This window comes from Hyperolius riggenbachi, chromosome 7 (genome assembly GCF_040937935.1).
Source record: "Hyperolius riggenbachi isolate aHypRig1 chromosome 7, aHypRig1.pri, whole genome shotgun sequence".
NCBI classification, from domain to species: domain Eukaryota; kingdom Metazoa; phylum Chordata; class Amphibia; order Anura; family Hyperoliidae; genus Hyperolius; species Hyperolius riggenbachi.
The window spans coordinates 86,095,583-86,116,515 of record NC_090652.1 but is presented as its reverse complement, the minus strand read 5'-3'; the positions used below and the strand labels follow the sequence as shown (position 1 = coordinate 86,116,515).

Sequence of the window (20,933 nt, the reverse complement as noted above, 5' to 3'; positions counted from 1 at the left end):
GTGCCTGCTCGAACCACAAGCGGGCTGCAGACTAAGGCAAGTCTCACTGATGGCACTGCGGCTTCCAAAGGCTTTCAATCCCAGGAGATAGCTAAGCAATGTATATCTGTGATAGAGAGCAACAATTAAGATGGCCATATATCTACCAGTTTTGGGACCCAATTAATATTAAATCAGATGAAATCTGTGCCTGATCGATTCTTTCGACTACTGTATATTCTCGCGTAGACTCCCTAACACTGCTACTGCCCATAGAGTGCGCCCTTGTAGCTAAAGCTCTGGCACTTTTAGTCCGCAAGGAGGAAAGCACGATATACAGTAAATTTACTGTGTCTTGTCTTGATATAGGCGCGCCTTTAGGCCCAGGGGCCCACAAGAGAGCACAATAGAGTCAGTTTCCTGCGTTTTGACGCAAAGTCGAAACTTTGTGTTAACCAAGGTAAAATGAAAGTCCATAGACTTTCATTTTACCTGTCACACCTGACGCTGCGTTTCGGTACGTTGTGGTTCAATGCACCTGGGAGCTTTTAATCCTTGGGAGCCGGCGTTTTCCCATCGGGTAAATTAATAGCTACCGCCACTGATTGTCTCGCACCGCAGCATCCCGACGACACGCCGCAGGCTATTCAACGCATGCAAGAGAACGGCTCCTGCATGCGCTGTTAGATGTGAAATAGCCCTGATCACCAGCAATCGGCAAAGAGCTGCAACAGATTAAACGCAAAGAGTTGCAATCAAAACTGAGGGCAGTTTTGCTGGTTTCTACAATCTAATACCTGATATCAATTGGAATGTCGCTGCCACAAGCTTTGTACAATTCAAACCAGTCCTCGACTGTCCATCGCTCCTATGAGCGCAAGACCTTTACAATCCTTACGGCGCTCTTTCAAGATGAATAAGGCCTTTCCCAATAAAAGTTCATCCCGTTTTTGTATTTTTATTTTATTTTCATTTTTTTTAGATTTCCAGAGGTTTACTTCATGTTTTATTGAATCGAACGTCTAATCTACTGAAGTGTCCAGCAGTGTGTGAGAGGCTTTGATCCCGTTTTGTAAAGGAATCTGTCTGCCTCACCAAATGCTGGCTTAGTGGTGACAACAAAACACACAACTGTCAGATGTCCACAATACACACTAGAGGAGGTCAGCAGAAACGCGGCGCCTCTCAGTGTGATCCCTCCAATGAAAGGAGAGCGGTCACAATAGAGCGGTGACAATAACGAACCCACAGCTATTCCTTCTTGGTCACGAGTGCGCATGCCCCCCGCTCTCATATTATAGCACTGGGTTGCATGACAGCCGTGTACAGAGGCACACAATAGCGTGGTAACCGGACCTTCTCCCAAGAGGCTCTCATTACCTCCCATAATCCCGCTGGGCATTACACACAACACTGGTACGTGGCGGAAAATGGAAGTGATTTAACCCTGGTCTCAGAAGATCACAAGCGGCAGCTGATACTGTGGTGTGCTCACGCATGGCTCAGGTGCACACGTCCTACTAATTCATGTACTTCTATAGCAACAGCCCTCACACTACCTTTCCTCACAGCCCAACTGTCCTGCCAGAGGCAATACTAGCAGCACACAGCATCACAGCACAGGCACCAAGAGCAGCCTTCCACGAGAAGATTCTCTGCAAGCCTTACTTTCCACAGATTTAGACACTTAAGGCTCATACACACATCAGACTATAGTCTTTGGAAAATGAAAGATCACAGACCAATCTTACCACCCTTCCTGTAGTATAAGAGCCATACTCTACACAGTCTTTTCTATGGAGCTGAACTCCACATCAGAAAAAAATCTTTGCAAGATGCTGCACACAAAGATGCTGTACAGACACAAAAGATCAGTATCTGCAAAAGATCTGTTCCTGCCAAAAATCCATTCCTGCAAATTGCAATGATAGTCTATGAGATCTGCAGATCATCATACACACATGATTTAACTGACATTCATCTGCAGATCAGATCCACCAGGATGGATTTTCAGATCTGCGGATCTGCAGATGAATGTCAGTTAAATCATGTGTGTATGATGATCTGCAGATCTCATAGACTATCATTGCAATTTGCAGGAATGGATTTTTGGCAGGAACAGATCTTTTGCAGATACTGATCTTTTGTGTCTGTACAGCATCTTTGTGTTCAGCATCTTGCAAAGATTTTTTTCTGATGTGGAGTTCAGCTCCATAGAAAAGACTGTGTAGAGTATGGCTCTTATACTACAGGAAGGGTGGTAAGATTGGTCTGTGATCTTTCATTTTCCAAAGACTATGGTCTAATGTGTGTATGTGGCCTTAGGCTATCCCACCGCCCACACTGGGCTGCCACCAGTGTCCTCCTCAGCAACTCATTAGTTCTGAATCCTTTTCGGCTAAAAAAAAAAAAAGCAGAGAGTGGATCCTAAACAGCAGCTGTGACAATCTGACGCAATCTTAAAAAATACAGTTCTTGGACCAAAAATAAGACACTCCTTTCTATACTACTAAAAGGGCTGTGGATTCAGTACAAAATCATCCGACTCCCGATGTTTACATAACCAGCAACTACAGGTACCCAAAATTGCTCCAACTCCACAGCCTTGCCTACTAATGCTCAATTTGATCTATTTATCATCCATGCTACACATACAATTCATTTTCTCATACGTTTATTTTCATTTTCACTTCAGGATCACTTTAAATCAGGGGTAGGGAACCTATGGCTCGGGAGCCAGATGTGGCTCTTTTGATGGCTACACATACAAATCAGTAGGGGTCGATTCACTAAGCTACATTGCTCAAGCATGCACTGCTGTAGCATGCACTACTAACTTACTTGCGCTCCCACCAAAACGAATGGCCGCTCCAATTGTCCCACCCTGCACCCTGTCAGGTCCAGTGATTTTGTAGGATGAGATCCCCGCACTTTGATTGGCCCAATAGGCTGCTTGTCACTTGACAAAGTGCGAGGATCTCGTCCTACAAAGTGAATCAACCCCCAAGTCAGCTAGCTAATTGCACAAGCTGTTAGTCGGTATTTCTCCTGTCTGGCTCTCAGGGAAATTGTTGATGTTGCTGAAACCCAAGAGAAGCTGAAGACGTGTCTGACACTTTCGCTGCCCGGTGATCAACTGTATACACATCACCATGGCAACAGGGATGTGAGCCCTCAGCTGCACATGCGCACGGTGCCAGTTTGAAACATATTGTATGGCTCTCACAGAACTACATTTAAATATGTGGCGTTTATGGCTCTCTCGGCCAAAAAGGTTCCTGACCCCTGCTTTAAATCACACCAGTTTCCTGGCATCCTGCATTAGATGCATCAGCAGTGTCTGAATCACACAACTGAAACAAGCATGTGGCTAATACAGCCATACTTCAGTCAGAGCACCTGATCTGCATGCTTGTTCAGGGTATATCATTAAGGCCTCATTCAAATCTCTGTGCGTTCAAAAACGTGTAAAAGCGCATGATAAAAAAAATACATGTGTTGGTGCGCGTTTCAGTGTGTTGTGGTGCACTTTTTTTAAGCATGTTTAGCTTATTTTAGCAGTAGCAGTTGTCAAAGATTTGTTTTCATTAGAAATTTTTTTTTTCAAATTAGGGGTAAAAAACACATGAGCTTCTATGTGATTCTATGCGATAAAAAATGCACCCGTTCACACTTGCATTGATGTGTGCTTCAGAGCTCAACGCACAGAAATGCATGCAACACTACGTTTTTGTAACGCAGCTTAGCGCGGCGCATAGATGTGAACCAGGCACATTACATGGGAAATCAATACCTTGCTAAACGCATAGTGCAATGCGCAGTGAAAAGAGCACAGAAATGGCCCTGATGGGAACGAGGCTTAAAAGTATACTGCCAGGTAAACACCAAAGGATTTCCCATCAGATGGGTCCAATCGATTATTTCCGACAGGTTCGATTGATTTTCTGATTGATTTTGTATAGAATTGATCAGAAAATCGATTAGAAAAAACCATCGGAAATCAGCCGGAGCTAATCGATTCAACACCTCTGATGGGAAATTGCATGGTGTGTATCAGGCATTAGATGCAAAGGATCAGCAAGAAAACCAGGAAATTGGCATGGTTTAAAAGGAACGGAATATGTCAGCCTCCATATCCCTCTCACTTCAGGTGTCCTTTAAATTCCCGCAACTGGGATGGAAGTAACCCAGATAGCAATCCGCAGCTGTTGGAGCGCTCCTCTCCCTCTCCATTGGGCGTTTCTGTGTGTGAGATAGCAGCTGCTTTCCCCGCACAGCGATAAAGACATTACAGTACGTACTGCATTATTACATTGTTAAAAGTGATTTGTTACAGCTCTCTCACTGCCAAAATACATCTATTTTTAAACACAAGCCATAATTGTGCTAAAAAAAAAAAAAAAAAAAAAAAAAAGCAGGAAGGAGATTTTGTCCTTACAAGCGGGAATATATTAATTTTAAAGTTAATTTGCATACATGGAACTCTATCCAACATTTTAATAGAGGATGGATAGGGGACAGCAGGAATCTTTCCCCCTCACTTCCTGTTCCTGTCACACCCAAAGCTCTGCTGGGAGCTGAACTTCCTGTTTCCCCTGACTAGAATGCAAACATTCCTATAAGGAGAATAAACACTGAGTTAGTGACAGTGCCCTGGGGATAAAGTATAAAGAGAAAAAATGTCAGTAGGGATAGAGGCGCCTGTCATTAATGGCTCTAGGTTTCTCAATTGCATCAAATCTAAAACAGTTCTCTCTGGCAAAAGCCAATTTCAGGGACAGATGTGTGCCTCGTCCTGTGTTGTCACTCACTGGCAGAAGCATCTTGATTTGCCAATGTCATTACATGAGGTAAAGCTCAACACTGCATACACCCAAGCTTACACAAAGCAAAGCTGCCCACCAGAAATGGAAGGGGTGGTTATTGGTGCAATTTCCCAGTGATTCTGATTGTCGTTTACAGGGTCTTTGAAAATACGATTTTGCTTGAGTTGTGTCACGGTTTTTGAACAATTGTTGCAATTTTCATGAGACGAGCAGCAGGGCATCACGTCGTATAGGAAAATCGCACGAAAATAGTGTAGTACAGCGATTTTCAGGTGCTCTAGAATTATACCTAATGCAATTGCACAAAAACTGCAGCAGGCATTGGAAAGGGCTGCCTGGTTACATAGGGCACGTACAAGGACTAGGGACAGTGCTGGGCCAAGGCTGTACAGATGTGTTGCTACCTTCTAGGCTAGTGGTGAGTTTTGTTTATTGGGGGGAGGAGTTTCTAGAAGGGTCACACAGCGGCCGTGGCGATTGGTGAGAACAATGCTCTTCTTAGCCAGCGATTGGGTGAGTTCACCAGATTCCTTGCAGAGGTGGTTGCTACTGGCCACCTTGGCTGAGCTTAATCTAGCGGGTGTACAAGGCTTTATGAATGCAGAATACCTGCAGTCAGCACTACAAAGGTGTATCTGAGTAAGGCAGGGAACACACTAGCTGCAATCGCTACAAAACGCGCACAATTCCACAGGCTATTGAAGTCAATAGCCTTGCTCGGGAAACGATCGTTGTGATTGTTCATTCGCATTGTGCATTCGTATTTTTCCCGCTTTTTTCCTGCATGATGCGCATTTGCACAGTTTATGATGCCGCTAAATGAAAAAAGTCACAGAACTATCGCGGCAAACATGATTTCAAAAGACCCGGGAATGGTAGTGTGTAGACACGGCCCTGCAAGTGTGTTCCCTTCCTACGGTCCGACCTGTCCTCATAGTTTAAACTCTCAGGGCTGGTGCACACCAGAGCGGTTCTGGAGCGTTTTTTAAAACGCTTGCAGGGGGAAAACTGCTTGGCTAATGAAAGTGAATGGGATGGTGCACACCAGAGCGGGACATTTTTACCACAAATGCAAACTCGGGGGCTGCAGCATTTTTTCGTTTTCTGAGGCGTTTCCTCCTCAATGTTAAAGTATAGGAAAGTGGAAAACCGCTATGAAAAACGCTAGATCAGAGTGGTTTTCCAGGCGGTTTTGTTACAGAAGCTGTTCAGTAACAGCTTACTGTAACAAAATATGAAATCTAATACACAAAAACGCTCCAAAAACCGCTAGGCATGTTTAAAAAAACCTCTCTAAACATGCATAGAATCGCTCTGAAAATCTGCTTCAAAAACCTCTAGCGTTTTGCAGCTCTGCTAGAGATTTTTTGTTGTGCACTGGCCCTTAATGTCCTCACAGTAAAGTATTTTCCACATATTAGTAGCAGTGGGAGTATTCCCCATATATGGTTTGTTGCCACTGAATAACGTTTGCAATGAAAGCATAAAAAGACTAGGCTAGCAACTGTCTTTAAGCTGGCCACTAACGGTCCAATTTCAAGCGAAAAATCGTTCGAGCGATCAGAAATTCTGATTGCACGAAAAATTGTTCACCACACCATCAACGAACCAATCTTTGCTTCCTATCTAACACAACCAACAAGAAAATCCAAATTTTGGTTTGACAAAAATCCAATTGGACGACTATTTTTATAATCGTTTGTAATCGATTGTGCCCATCAACTGAGACTATTTTCAACCAATCTGATCAAAATTTCTGATCACTCGAACGATTTTTCGCTAGAAGTCGGACTGTTAGTAGCCACCTTTAGAAAACAGGAAACAGTAGTGCATTCATATACCTGAATACACGACAGGGTCCCTTTAAAAAGGCACTGAAATGAGAGTCTCCCGGTTTCCTTTTAATATACCACAAAAGCAAATACAGGTTTTTTTGTTTGTTTTTTTAGCACAATAAGGCACTAAAAGATCCTAAGTAAACCCATCATATTTCTGTGTTAAAGGTGAACAAACCAGGCCCTGGTGCTTACAACACAAAAGCAATAATACAGAGAATTCCATCACAGACTAAACAATGACATCACACAGAAGATAAATATAGAAAAGCAGAAGGCACTGACAGCGACAGGAAGTGCAGGATTCTGGCCTGAAGATAGCAGCAGACATTCCATTATCGCACTGCTGGCACAGGCCTGCGTCTGAGCACACTAAGGAGCTCTCTGCCAAGAACAAAATGTCTATTTTACAAGAGCTGAACGTTTTGTATTTGAGTCATTGTGAGCCGTTCACCTGTGCAGGCAGGAATATAGAACACCTACCTGCGTGATTGTCTCAGGCCAGACAGCAGCAAATGTCACACCGCCAGCTGCTATTTTCATGCCATTACAAAAGGTGCTATTCTAGCGCCTCAAAGGGTATAAGCCAGAGAATTAAAGAAGAACTCCAGTGCGCGAGATGATGATGTATACTGTTATATTAACATTCTGGCGTAGCATAAGTGAAACAAGTGTTATTTCCTCCTTCTGGTAGCAGTGTTACACCTGTACACACAGAGGCACAAACTAACCAACAAGCTTATGGTGAACCAGAACTCATTGGACGGTGTAAGGGGCTACAATGGTCCTAAAAGGGGCTTTTAGGACCATTGTAGCCCCTTCCATACTCCAATGGAGTTCTGGTTCACCATGAGCTTGTTGGTTAGTCTGTACCTCTGGGTGTTTCAAGCCCTACTCCATAGAGCCAAATTAATCAATACCATGCACTGATGAGGATCAACCAATCAGAAACAGTCTGCACGCATGTTGGATTATTATGGCTCTGTACAAATTAACAAGCTGACATTCCAGCGGTTCTGGAGGTGTGTTTAGCTTCTAAGGCCAACAATGGTTAATTTGCACATATTCAGCAGTGGTGCCTGGGAGACATCTCAAGCTCACTCCAACCTGAATTATCGCAAATTCTTTCTGTTTTAAGAAAGCAAACTTTTGTTTTCCATAGTCTGTACACACAAAATCGTCAAGCGCAATCGCAAACACAGTGCGGTGTAATTGCATTTTTTTAAATCAATTCTACTTGCAATTTGTGCGTTTGCGATGCGATTGCGGTTTTGCTGAGCTTATCTTTTCCTAGTTTCTTGATTGCTTACCTAAAAAAATGCAATGAAAATCGTATGCATTGCATTTTACATGGGTTTTCTCAAACGTAGCGCTTAAAATGTGAAGCAGTCCCTGCAATTGTTTTTCTAAAAACGCATCGCACCACTGTGTACAGGTGAAAGGTCATCACGATTTAGCGATTTAAAAGCATTCAATTTTAAAAATGCAGTCCAACGCAGCAGTGTGTACAGGCCTTAAAGAGAACCCGAACTGAAAATAAAAAGTCAAAATAACCATACACAGGTCATACTTGCCTCCCATGTAGTCTACTCATCAATCTCTTTACCCTCTCCTGCATCCTGTTTGTCCACTGTGATCAATGGAATTCTTTCCTCCATTTTAAAAATGTCCATTATTAGCCCATAACAGCTTCCTGACAGCTGTTGTATATAACTGACAGCAACTGGTACATTTCAGTTCTGACAAAATATTGTCAGAACTGGAAGGGATCACTGTAAGAAGAAAATGGTGAGCTGAGAGCAACTGATGGTGAGGTTAGTATGTAATATTCATATGCAGCTACAGCATGTGTTTATTTTAAATAATTTTACTCGCTTCAGGTTCCCTTTAAATGCCTTTTTCCACTAGCAATCGCAAAAGAAAACCCCTAATGCAAGTAATTGCGATTTTTCATCAATTTTGTTATGCGATTACAATTTTGCATTGAAGCACAATCGCAGGTAAAAACACTGCAAATAGCTATTGCAATTTACAGAAAATTGAATCACTATAGTGGAAAATACTCTTCATGATTCCAATGTTAAAGTAGCAACACTAGCGTTTTGCGATTTTAAGCAAATCGCTCTCAGTGGAAAATAAGGCATTCTGCATTATATTGTCCAAGCGCAGGCCGCAACCTTTGTTCTCCTCCTTAGCCCTCCAGCTCCACCATGCACTGTGCCATCTAACCCCCCACCACCACCAGAAGGCATTGCTAGCCTTCAGGCTAGTGACACATCTGTATAACACTTGGCTTCAAACCGCCCAAGGGATCAAGCCTAGCTATTTTAGGCATATGACCGAAGACAGGTTTTAGGGGAATACTGCACTAGTACATGGTTATCCCCGTCTGGCAGCTAGCCAAGCAGAAAGTGATGCTCCCTCCCTGTTGGCCAATCAATGGCGTGCGCGGAGGCGAATAGCTAAAATACGCTTCTGTGCATGCACAGCACGTAAAACTACAGAGGTTGTTTGAAAACATGCGCGTCACCATTGACTTACATGACTTCTGGTCCGCCACAGGATAGGGTACTTCCAGCGCTACGCACCGCACTTCAGGTAATGCAATTTCACCCATAGACTTTCATTGCCCTGCAGTAAGATGCGTTGAAAATGCCGCACTGCACTGCACGGCACCAGTGTGAAAGGACCCTAAAGGAAACTATTGGTGTATTTATACTCACCTGGGACTTCCTCCAACCCCATAAGGTGCGTGGGCTCCCTCACCATCCTCTCCATTCTTTTGGGGGGATAACAAGTGAACTGAGCAGCTGGAGAGGATGACCAGGTAGCCCACGCAGCTCATGGGGGTGTAGGAAGCCAAGCCCCAGGTAAGTATAAATACACCAATAATTCACATCTCAAGGACAACTGAAAGGAGGGGGATATGGAGGCTGCCTTATTTATTTCCTGTTAAACAATACCAGTTGCCTGGTAGCCCTGCTGATCTATTTGGCTGCAATAGTGTCTGAATCACGTCTGAAACAAGCATGCAGCTAACCTTCTCTGACAATGTCAGAAACAGCTGATCTGCTGCATGCTTCTTCAGGGTCTATGGCTAAAAGTATTAGAGGCAGAGGACCAGCAGGATTGCCAGGCAACTGGTATTGCTTAAAAGGAAATTCATATGGCAGCCTCCATATCCCTCTTGCTTCAGCTGTCCTTTAAGCAACATCTGTCAGCCCCTGTACTCACACTAGAACCTAACTAGATGTACAAATGATCCTTGGCAGAAGCAGTCATTTCAGTTTGCTTCGCCTGACTTATCTAGCGTGTGTATGTAGCTTTATTCATTGCTTTCTGTATCCCTGCTGAAGAGAGTCAATCAGGGCCAGATTTACCATAAGGCACGTGCCTACAGGCGCATGATGATAGAAAGGCGGCTTAATCTCCTCCCCTAGTGCCTCCCTCCTTCCTTACGCAGAGTCTGGAGGTGATGGTAAGTGAGGTTACTCACCCAGCTCTCGGCATTCCACTGATGAGATCTCCCTGGCTACCTAAAACTAAAAGACACCTGTAGCTACCTTTGACGGATAAGGAAAGGGAGGAGTGACAGCTGGACCAGCCAGCACACTTGTGGTGCGCTTCAGTGGGGGTTTGTAGGTTCCTGGAGGGCGAAGTCTAAGGTGCCAGGATATCTGTACCTATAGGCTCCTGTGATGTAAATCCGGGCCTGGAGTGAATCAACTTTCTTTCAGGGCAGAAACTGATGGGAAATCGCCATATTGGGGGCATGGGGGCATAGAGACACACACACACACACACACACACACACACACACACACACACACAAAGAAAAAACGCAACAAGGTGGTCCTAGCCCATCTCTCTGCTATACAGAACTAAACATGAAAACTCCCTTCAGCTGGATTTTAACTGTCTACCTTTACAAGCTAGTGTGTGATGGGGACACTAAATTGTAAGCCTCTGTCAGAACTCTTTATACGGCTCAGGGTGTCTGTGGTGGTGTGAAGCGATATAAATATAGATGTAAAAATAATAATAAAATCACCCAACTGTATGTGAACGTCAAGTCCCAGCATTCCCCACTGTATGTTCAACAGCTGGCAAGCCTTGGAGATCTCAGGAGCAAACAGTGCTCTGCAGAAGGAAATACGCCCTCTTCCTAGCTGAAGGGAAACAGAGCCTATAATTAGCTTTTCTTCACACTGTTCTGTGGCCTACAGCCTGCAAAAGATCTCTGCATCCGCATCCACACGTTTCCCAAGGCTGTAGGGTACATCCCTGTTATATAAGCCATTAATTACCATAGTCCATCATTACACTATCACTGCATCTTCCGAGTGGTTATGTATGGAGGATGGGACTGTGCGCAAAGCATGTCTGTGCAAGTGTGTTACCACATGTGAGGAAATCCAACTTTAACTAGCATGTAGGTTTGGCCTTTCAGACGGCACTATAATGTTCCCACCTATGCGCAATGTAGCACTGCGTTATCCTAAAGCACTGCTGCATGCATTTGTCCAAACACAGCGCTGTCCCACAGGAACCTTTCACACTGCATTGTGAACCTGTGCTGTGTAACCCTTTCTTAGGGCTGGAACCCACAAGGGCGATTTTGAGAGCATTTTTGGAGCGTTACAGAACGCTAGCGTTTTGCCAAAACGCTCAGCTAATGTAAATGGATGGGGCAACTTCCACTGGAGCGTTTGCGATTCCTCAAATCACAAACGCAGGGCATGCAGCATTTTGGGAGCGTTAGCGCTTCAATGTAAAGTATATAAACGCTGGCGTAATCGCTCATCAAAACCTGCATGGATCGATTTTGCTAGCGTTTTAACCTTACCACACACTAACAAAATTAAAATTAATTGAAAGGACCAATCAGGCTTTAAAATGCTAATCGCTAATCGCTACACAATCGCTGGCAAATTTATACACTTTGTAAAATCACTTCCTAAAACGCTCATGAAACCGCTGACAAACTGCTCATACAAAATGCTAGCGCTTGCGATTAGCGATCACGTTTTGCAGTGGGTTCCAGGCCTTACTGCAAGGTGCCACGAGGGGAATGTCCGTCAATAGAGCCTTGCAGAGTGAATGCGATGCGCCCGAAGCTTATTATACGGATCATTCCCGTAATACAAGTCAACGGGTGACGCATGCAGCGTGCACGATCTCAGTGATGTACTTCTTCCTCAGCAGGGAAGCTGTCACTAGCCAGAGGCCTGACCTTTGCATAGTACATTGTCGCTGCACTGTGGTGTAGGGTCATACGAAGACTCATATCGGCGGTGCACAAAACCAGTCTCAGGGCTCATGCACACTACATGCGATTCCGATATTGATGCGATTTTACATGCAATTCGATTTTTAATTGGTCCTGCATGCGATTCTTGCGCACTTTGCGCTTTTGATTCCCGAACAATAGAATGGGAATCACAGCACAATCGCCCCCAAAACGCTGCCTGCATTGCGTTTGCAATTAATCGAAATCACAACCGCTGCAGTGTGAATGTATCCATAGGGATACATTGCAGCCGCACTTTGCTGATCGCCGGCGATCAGCAAAGCGTGCACAAATCGCCCCAATCTGAACCAGCCCTAAGCCCCGCCTTAGGCTACCTTCAATTTATGCACAGTGCTGCCAGCTTTGACGCACAGCACATGCGCGATCTGCATGGACATATGTCAGTCCAAAGAATTTCATAACAATCAATTTACCACATGCACCTCTCTGCTGAAATCTGGCTGAGAATTGAACATGCTGCTGCTCTTTGTTGGCTTTGTTTCACTCAATGTCGTACAAACCTATACAGCTGTACATTTCCCGCTATTGCCACTCCCCACATACGCCATTCAAATTTACAAGTGTTCCCATTTGCACTTTCAATCTATAAACTGTACGATCAGAGATTTCTAGATTGAGCTTGTGGGGATCCATAGATCTTTTTTTTCTCCCTTTGGACAGACAGAGAGAGAGCTTACAGAAAACCTGAACTGAAAATTGTATATAATGAACAGAGGCGCCAAAAGTATAAAATTAGATTAAATGAGTTTAAAAACCAACTTAATTGCCAAAACTGAAGGAGGAAGTGGTGGTCTTACCTCCCTCAAGCAGACACGACAACGACTGGGATTCAGACAAAAACATTTATTAGAAACTCCAAAAAAATTGCAACGCGTTTCGCAGGCTCTTCATCAGGCAATATAGGGAGGAGTATCAAGCAATCTGCACAAGGATTCAAGTTAAGCGCCTCTGAACTGAAAATTAAAAGTCAAAATAAACAGAGGTAAGCCATACGCCTCCCGTGTAGTCTACTCCTCACTCTCATTCTCCTCTCCCACGTCCTGTTTGTCCACTGTGATCAAGAGAATTCTCAATCCTCCATTTTGAAAATGGCCATTTAACTGTTAACCTCTTCAGGACTGCTGTGTTAAACCCCCCAAAAGACCAGGCACATTTTCATTAAATTGGTCACTGCAGCTTTAAGGCCAAGCTGCAGGACCGCAAAACACAGCACACAAGTGATTCCTCCCCCCTTTTCTCCCCACCAACAGAGCTCTCTGTTGGTATGGTCTGATCGCCCCCCCCCAGTGTTTATTTGTGTTTGTTTATTTATTTATATAAAAAGTGTGGGGTTTTTTGTGCGCAAACTCATTCAAAACAGAGCCCCAGGACTTTACGCCAATCGGCGTTAGGCGGTCCTGGGGCTGCCGCCGCGGCCACGCCCATCGGCGTGATGTGGTCGGCAAAAGGTTAAACTAACATCTCCCACTTGAGCCATAGGGAAACATGGACATTACCTGGCACATCAGTTGTCCTCTCAGCTATAACTGACAGCAACTGATATATAACTGACAGCAATTGATATATTTCAGTTCTGACAAAATGTTGGCAGAACTGGAAGGGATCATTGCCAGAAGAAAATGGTAAGCTAAGATGAACTGATGGCAAGGTAACTATAGTTCCATAGTTATTTTGGTTGAAAAAAGACATACTGTACGTCCATCGAGTTCAACCAGTACAAAGTACAACTCCAGCCTGCTCCCTCACATACTACTGTTGATCCAGAGGAAGGCGAAAAAAAACCCACAAGGCATGGTCCAATTAGCCCCTAAAGGAAAAAAATTCCTTCCCGACTCCAGATGGCAATCAGATAAAATCCCTGGATCATCATCATTAGGCATAACCTAGTAATTGTAGCCATGGATGTCTTTCAACGCAAGGAAAGCATCTAAGCCCCCTTTAAATGCAGGTATAGAGATTGCCATAATGACTTTACACCAATCGGCGTTAGGCAGTCCTGGGGCTGTTCATTTGAAGTTACTTCATGTGTTTATTTTAAATAATTTTACTCAGTACATGTTCCCTTTAAAGGACCACTATTGCAAAAAAGTAGACAGTTAAAATCTTACACAACCGACAGGTTTTGGGCCAGTCCATCTCCTCATGGGGATTTTCTAGGTTTCCTGAACAGCATTTCCTGAAAGTCTAAGGGCTCGTTTCCACTATCGCGAATCTGCATGCGTCCAACGCATGCAGATTCGCACATGTAATGCAAGTGGATGGGCCTGTTTCCACTGTAGCGTTGTTGAGGTGCGTTTTTTTCAGCGGTGAAAAAACGCACAAAAGAGCCAACGAATTCGCCTGCGAGTGGAATGCATGCGAATCGCCGCTAATGTATTTAATAGGGAATTTGCATGCGGCTATGGTATGCGAATTTTCATGCGAATTTGCATGCGAATTCGCATAGGTACCAATGCAACTTCAAACAGGCAGTGACATGGTTAAATTCGCATATACCTCACCTATGCGAATTCGCATCGGCATGCTATTTCATCAGCGGTGGAATCCAGGCAATTCTGCACCGCAATAGTGAAAACGAGCCCTCACTGACAAAATAGTTGCGAGTGATTATGGAGGCTGGCCGGTATCTTAATATTTTGGCAGTTAAACTGCTGTTCACGAAATGCTGTTGAAAACAAAGAAAACCCTGAGAGTCCCCCATGAGGAGATGGACTGGCCCAAAACCTGTCGGTTGTGTCAGATTTTAACTGCCTACTTTTAAAATTTGATGGATGCGTCTTTTTTAACCCTTAGCAAGCAAACAATTTGCTTTATAGGTGACATAATCCTTCGCTTCTGATTCCTGAAAGGGAAGGGGGCGGGGGGGGGGGGGGGAATCAGGGCCTGAGAAGGGCGGTCACACAGAGCAGAGCTCAGACAGAACGGCTGAGGAGGTAGACATTGAATCACTTCATTCTAGCAAGGAAACTCCTGCCCAGCATGAAGGAATGAGGAGACGTCGGGGGACTGACTGCACTGGGAAAATGTTATTTCACACAGGATACTGTGCTGAACTAACTGCAAGCATTTACAGTTGAGAACCTAACCTCTGAATGAAGGGAAGTGTTGCCTGAAAGGCTACATCTACATTCGTACACTAGAGTCTTGGAATATGAAATTAACTTTTTTAAGTATTGCTCAGAAATCTAGATTACGGTTCCCCTGACTCCACTGTTGACATTGTTAGGTGGTATTTAAACAATGCAAGTTGCCTGGCTGCCCTGCTGATCCTCTGCCTCTAATACTTTTAGGGCTTGTTCACACTAAGAGCGTTTTCGCTTATTTTTATTTTATATTCGCTTAATTTTAATTTTTTTTAAAAATCGCCTTAAAAGCGCTTCTGCAATGTTGCTCTATGTGAATGTTCTCACATGAGCGATGAGCTTTGTATCCAATCGCAAACGTGGCTCCTGCACCATTCTCTGAGCGTTTGCGATTCAATAGAAAAGATAGGAACATCGCCAAGCGCTTTGTATAGCGATTTCGCAAGCACTTTTATGAATAAATACATTGTATTTATTCATTTCCGGGGCAAATCGCTCAATAAGTCGCTCAGTGATTGCAATAGCGCTGGAGATTTATAATGTGAACAAGGCCGTAGGGTAAGGCCTGGATGAGCCTGGTGTGCAGTGCGATCAGAGGAAATGAGCTACTGGGCAGCTCAGTGATCTACTGTGAACAGGACTGGATTTCTGGGAAGGCCACAATGGCCCGAGCTTTGAGCAGCTGCAGCCTAAGGGGGCATCTGGACATGAAAGAGGGGTTGCTACATAGGAAAGAGGAGGCTGAAAATGGGGAGCAGCACATGAAAAAGGGAAACTGATGCTGAAGGGAGCTGTTCATGAACATGGAGTGAGGGGGCTGTACTTGGAATGGGAGGGGGCTGTACGTGGAATGGGAGGGGCACTGCTGCTCACAAAGGGGAGCCACATGGCTGTGAAGATGAAAGACTGAAGATGAAGGATGAAAGAGAAGAGGAGGTGCTGCCCTGCCTGGACAGGTGTCACCTGAACGGATGAGCTGTGGGTTTAGAACAGCCATGAATATATTTGGCAGCCTCCATATCCCTCTCACTTCAGATATGCTTTAAAAACGGACCTGCACTCAGAATGTCCTCTATTCTAAAAGATACGCAACAGCATAATAACCTTGAGGCTGCTTACACACTAAGACGTTACAGGCGCACGTTAGTGCGCCTGTAACGCTCCCCCAACGCACAGCAATGTAACACAAGTGGGCTGTTCACACAGCCATCGTTGCGTTACATGTAACGGGAAAGTGCAGCATGCTGTGCGTTCTAGCGGCTTTAGCCGTGTTAGACTGTTTGCACATGCTCAGTGGGGGGCGGAGAGGAGGCGGGGAGAGCCAGCTACAGTAGCCGCGCACATGGCTACTTAATATTCACTGCACTGGCGGCCGCTGATTGGCCGGTGGGACCACGTGATGCGGAGTGTCTCGCTCCGCATCACGTGGTCCCGCCGGCCAATCAGCGCCACTCTGGGAGACCTTATAGGAATAGAGCCGCCTAACGCGGCTCACTCTACCGTCCTCTCCCGCACCACCATATGTTGTTAGGTGCACGTTGTGCGACCTTAACGTTGCACCTAACGCAACGTCTTAGTGTGCAAGTAGCCTTAAGGAAAAACATTTCTTTGTTACAGCTGATACAAATCCTACAATAAATCTGCAGTGTTTCTACTTCCTGCTTCATGGAAGCAGACATATTGTTAACATCCTGTGCTTTCAAATGAGCTTATCTGCCATGGCAGTCAGGTGACACGGGAGAGATCAAATTACAACTAGTGATTAGTCACAGAAGAGGAAGAACTAGACAGTAGACTCTCTAAATACATACAGGGTGCATTTCTCTAGGTTTTCCTTCTGTCCTGTGCAAGAGATCAGGTCCACTTTGAAGTTTAATTTGTTATGGTGATGCACAGAGGTCACATGACACATTGTCAGCACCAAAGTGACCAATGAAAATTATTAGTAGATTGTGTCAGCATATTACAAAGTGACCTAAATTTAAATACATGAAAAGAAGGGAGTGTTAACCCCCCCCCCCCCCCCCCCCCAGGCCCTCCCTCACCGCCAGGCCATTCAGATTTACACAAACCATGCAAACCGGTCCCCAGAGGTCGGCACCTTTCCAACAAGCAGACAAAGAGCGAGGGTTAGAGGAGAACTTTCAGAGGGGCTCCAGCCGTGGTGACAATTCAGCTTTGTTTCACAAAAATGCCCTTTACAATTCTCACAGACAGGAGCGGCAGCCTCATTATCCCTGAGCTGACTACACACTGCTGATGACATTCCTCTCTGAATAACATTTATCCTCTGTGCAGGGTGCGGATCTGGAAGAACGAGAGGTGCAAGCGCTAAACAGAGTAAAACAAGAAATGGCAGCTGTCTCTTTGTTCTTACACCCCCCCCCCTCCCCCCAAAAAAGTTATTGTGTGTAACTATACCCTCTATGCTAGCTGGACTGTTCTCTGGTCAGGTGATCTTGGCTGAGAATCTAGCGTGTACAGGTATCCCCTGGGATCTGGCACGCTGGGTCTATATTTATTTTCTTTTAAACAATACCAGTTGCCTGGCAGTCCTTCTGATCACTTTGGCTGCAATAGCGTCCGAATCACACACCTGAAACAAGCATGCAGCTAATCCAGTCAGACTTCAGTCAGAGCACCTGATTTTCATGCTTGTTCAAGGTCTATGGCAAAAAGTATGAAAGGATACCTTAGCGCAACATAAATGTAAAAACAGGGGGGGGGGGGTGGAACAGGCAAGTTTAGTGGACTCTCCTCATGCTCACCGCTCCCCGCAGCTCCCCCCCCCCCCCCCGGAACAGCCTACCGACCCCCTGAACTTACAGGGTGGTCAGGGCTGACTGTTCATCCTTGTTTGTATGGTTGCAGCCAGGAGCACTCTGCGCAGGCGCACTATGTTATTGTGATGTTACAACTGCATAGTGTGCTTGCGCGGAGCACTACTGGCCGCATCCGCAAATCCACCGCCGCCCCCCCCCATGTATAATGTGCCCCACAGCGCCCAGTGCACTATACATTAACTGTCCATGGCTGCCACTTATCCTCCTAGCTCTGGGCGTACGTGCGGACGCGTGTCACGTCATACGTGACCCTGTTTCTCCGGCAACCACGTGAACCACGTGGGGGGGGGGGGGGTGTATGGACAAAGGTCTGCGCCTGGAGCCAGCAAAGGATAAGCGGCAGCCACGGACAGGTAATGTATAGTGTACTGGGCACTTAGGGTCACATTACATATTAGGGGGGACAGCGTCAGGTGTTTTGTTGCGTTTGTCGCTCATCCCGATATCGCTCGCCAGTACTGCCCTGCACTCTATTGAGTACATCTTGCAGCATATCCGACCGATTAATGCGACCAATTTTGGCCCGAAAATTGGTCGCATAGTCGATCAACATGCACTTGGCGGCAACTATTTTCATCCAATTCCAATAATTCTCAAATCTGATGGTCGATCGGCGGCAAAGTCACCTGATGTATGGCCAGATTAAGTATAGAATAATCATCTACAGGTAAATCATGTGTTTATTTGAAATAATTTTACTTGGTTCAGGTGCACTTTAAGGTGTGCACGGACTAATGCTGGGAATACACAGTACGTTTCTGTACCGTGTATCGAGCCGCACAATAGACCCCGGCGCGTCCCCGCGGGCTCCTGGATCGATTCCTGCTCGTCCCCGCAGGCACTTATCTTTTTCTTTTATTCTATAGTTCTGCCCGCGGTATCGAGCGCGGAATCGATCTGGCGGGGTATCGGACGTGTCGGATATTATCTATCGAGCCATCAGCGGCACGATACACGGTACAGAAACGTACCGTGTATTCCCAGCATCAGGCACAGCAGCTGAAATCAGACATGCATATCATCATTTGTGTGGCCAGAACTACAGGCGGGTTATCCCAGCCCAGCTGGATGGAGATGAATCTGGATGTGCCAGACTGTCAAAAATCCTGATCTCTCGTAAATCTCCCTGCAGCTCCGTATGCTACGCGAAACTATTTACACATTCATCTTCTGCTGCCCAGATTTCTGCCGCTCGCTGCAAACTAATTATTATTTGGAGAGCGTGGATAATGGATTACCGCACTGGATAATGGCTAGTCGAGGGTTGCAGCAGGCTACTCTGTGAGCCTGGAGGGGGCAGCCACATGTCGGGATAATGGCGGGACTAGGAGCGGGCATCTTGCTGGAGGCCACTTTTTCTTTTCAGATGCGTGAATTGTGCCATTGCTCTCATCTAAAAACCCTGATCTAAGGAGCTGGTGCACACCAAGAGCGGTTCTGAGTTTTTTTAAAAACGCTTTCAGGCTGAAAACCGCATGGCAAATGAATGTGAATGGGATGGTGCACACCAGAGCGGTTCGTTTTTTCCCGAAACACAAACTTGGGTCCTGCAGCATTTTTGCGGATTTCTAAGGGTGTTTCTGCCACAATGTTAAGCTATGAAATGCTTAACAAAAAGAAAAATACTAGATTAGAGCGGTTTTCCAAGAGTTTTTGTTACAGAAGTTGTTCAGTTACAGCTTTACTGTAGCAAAATATAAAATCTGCTACACAAAAACGCTACAAAAACGCTAGGCATGTTTAGAAAAATCGCTCTAAACATGCCTAGAATCGATCTCAAAACCACTTCAAAAACTGCTAGCGTTTGCGGATCCGCTAGCAGTTTTTGGTGTACACTGGCCCTACGGACTGGCACACACACAAGCCAATATTACCAAACAATGAGCCATCCAATCATATTTATTACATTGTACCATGACTGACAGTGTCTGCTTATGCTAAATGACCACAATCAACCGATAAACAGTGCCCACATCAGACGATGCATGGGAGAACGACCAAGAGACAGATCTCTCTCTCTGATCAAAACTGATTAGGGAGAGATTGTCTGCTGCCCCATAAACTGCAGGTCGATTCATGACCGATTTCAGCATTAAATCTCTCAGGAATCATCCTTGTGACATGACACGACACACACACGTTACTCCAGCAACCACGTGGGGTGCATGTATACGGATTGTGGGAGGAGCCCGGAGCTAGCAGCAGACACGGACAGGTATATTGTACTGGGCACTGGAGGGGGAGGGGGGGTTGCACATTTTGCATAAGGTGGGACATCTCCAGGGATTTCATCACTCATCCCGTTACTGCCACGCACTGCATCAACCACAACGGCCTGACATCTTGCAGCATGTCCAATCGGTACATGCAGCCAATATTGGCCCGAAATTGGTCAAATAGTCAATCGGGCATGCTTTTGGTGGCACAGATTTTCATCGGACTGGATAATAATTATTGAATCGGATGGTCGATCTGCCACCAAGTCAATAGATGTATGGCCACCTTTACTTTATCAGTCACTAGCATTCGCATGTGGTCACTAACATGCAAAGCGATTTATCTTTTTACTATTTAGATCAAGTTTGTTACTGCGATTTTGTAACATGAGTTTCACATCTAATTGAAAATGCAACAAACATCACAGGAAACGCAGGAAAAATGCAGCGTGCAGCGGGTTCGCCATTGGCCAAAAATCTAAGGCCTCTTTCACATCAGCCAATGCGTGCAGGAACCTATTTCATGTACGCGTTAAATAACTTGCAGCGTGACTTTGGAAGTTGCGGTGCAATGCTAATTAGCGGCGGTAGTTCTAATTCACTCAATGGGAAACCGACGGTGCTGGACATTACGAAGCTCCCAGGTGCGCTGCAACGTAACGCTCTGGAACGCTTCATCTAATGTGAAAGTTAATATGAAAGTCAAATAGACTTTCATGTTCCCTTTCTACACGCAGCCTAGGAGCGATCCGTCAAAATGCACGTATGGGCTCCTAGTGTGAAAGAGCCCTTAGCGTACCGCTGGAAAAAGAGCAATGCGATTACTCGCGATTATTAACC

At 45.3% G+C, this 20,933-nt stretch overlaps 1 protein-coding gene across 2 annotated transcripts in view; it reads right to left on the bottom strand.

Annotated features, from left to right (window-relative positions):
* The window catches only part of RAB11FIP3 (RAB11 family interacting protein 3), a 154,331-nt gene that overhangs the window by 119,417 nt on the left and 13,981 nt on the right, over window positions 1–20,933 (bottom strand). The gene's annotated exons all lie outside the window — the stretch shown is intronic.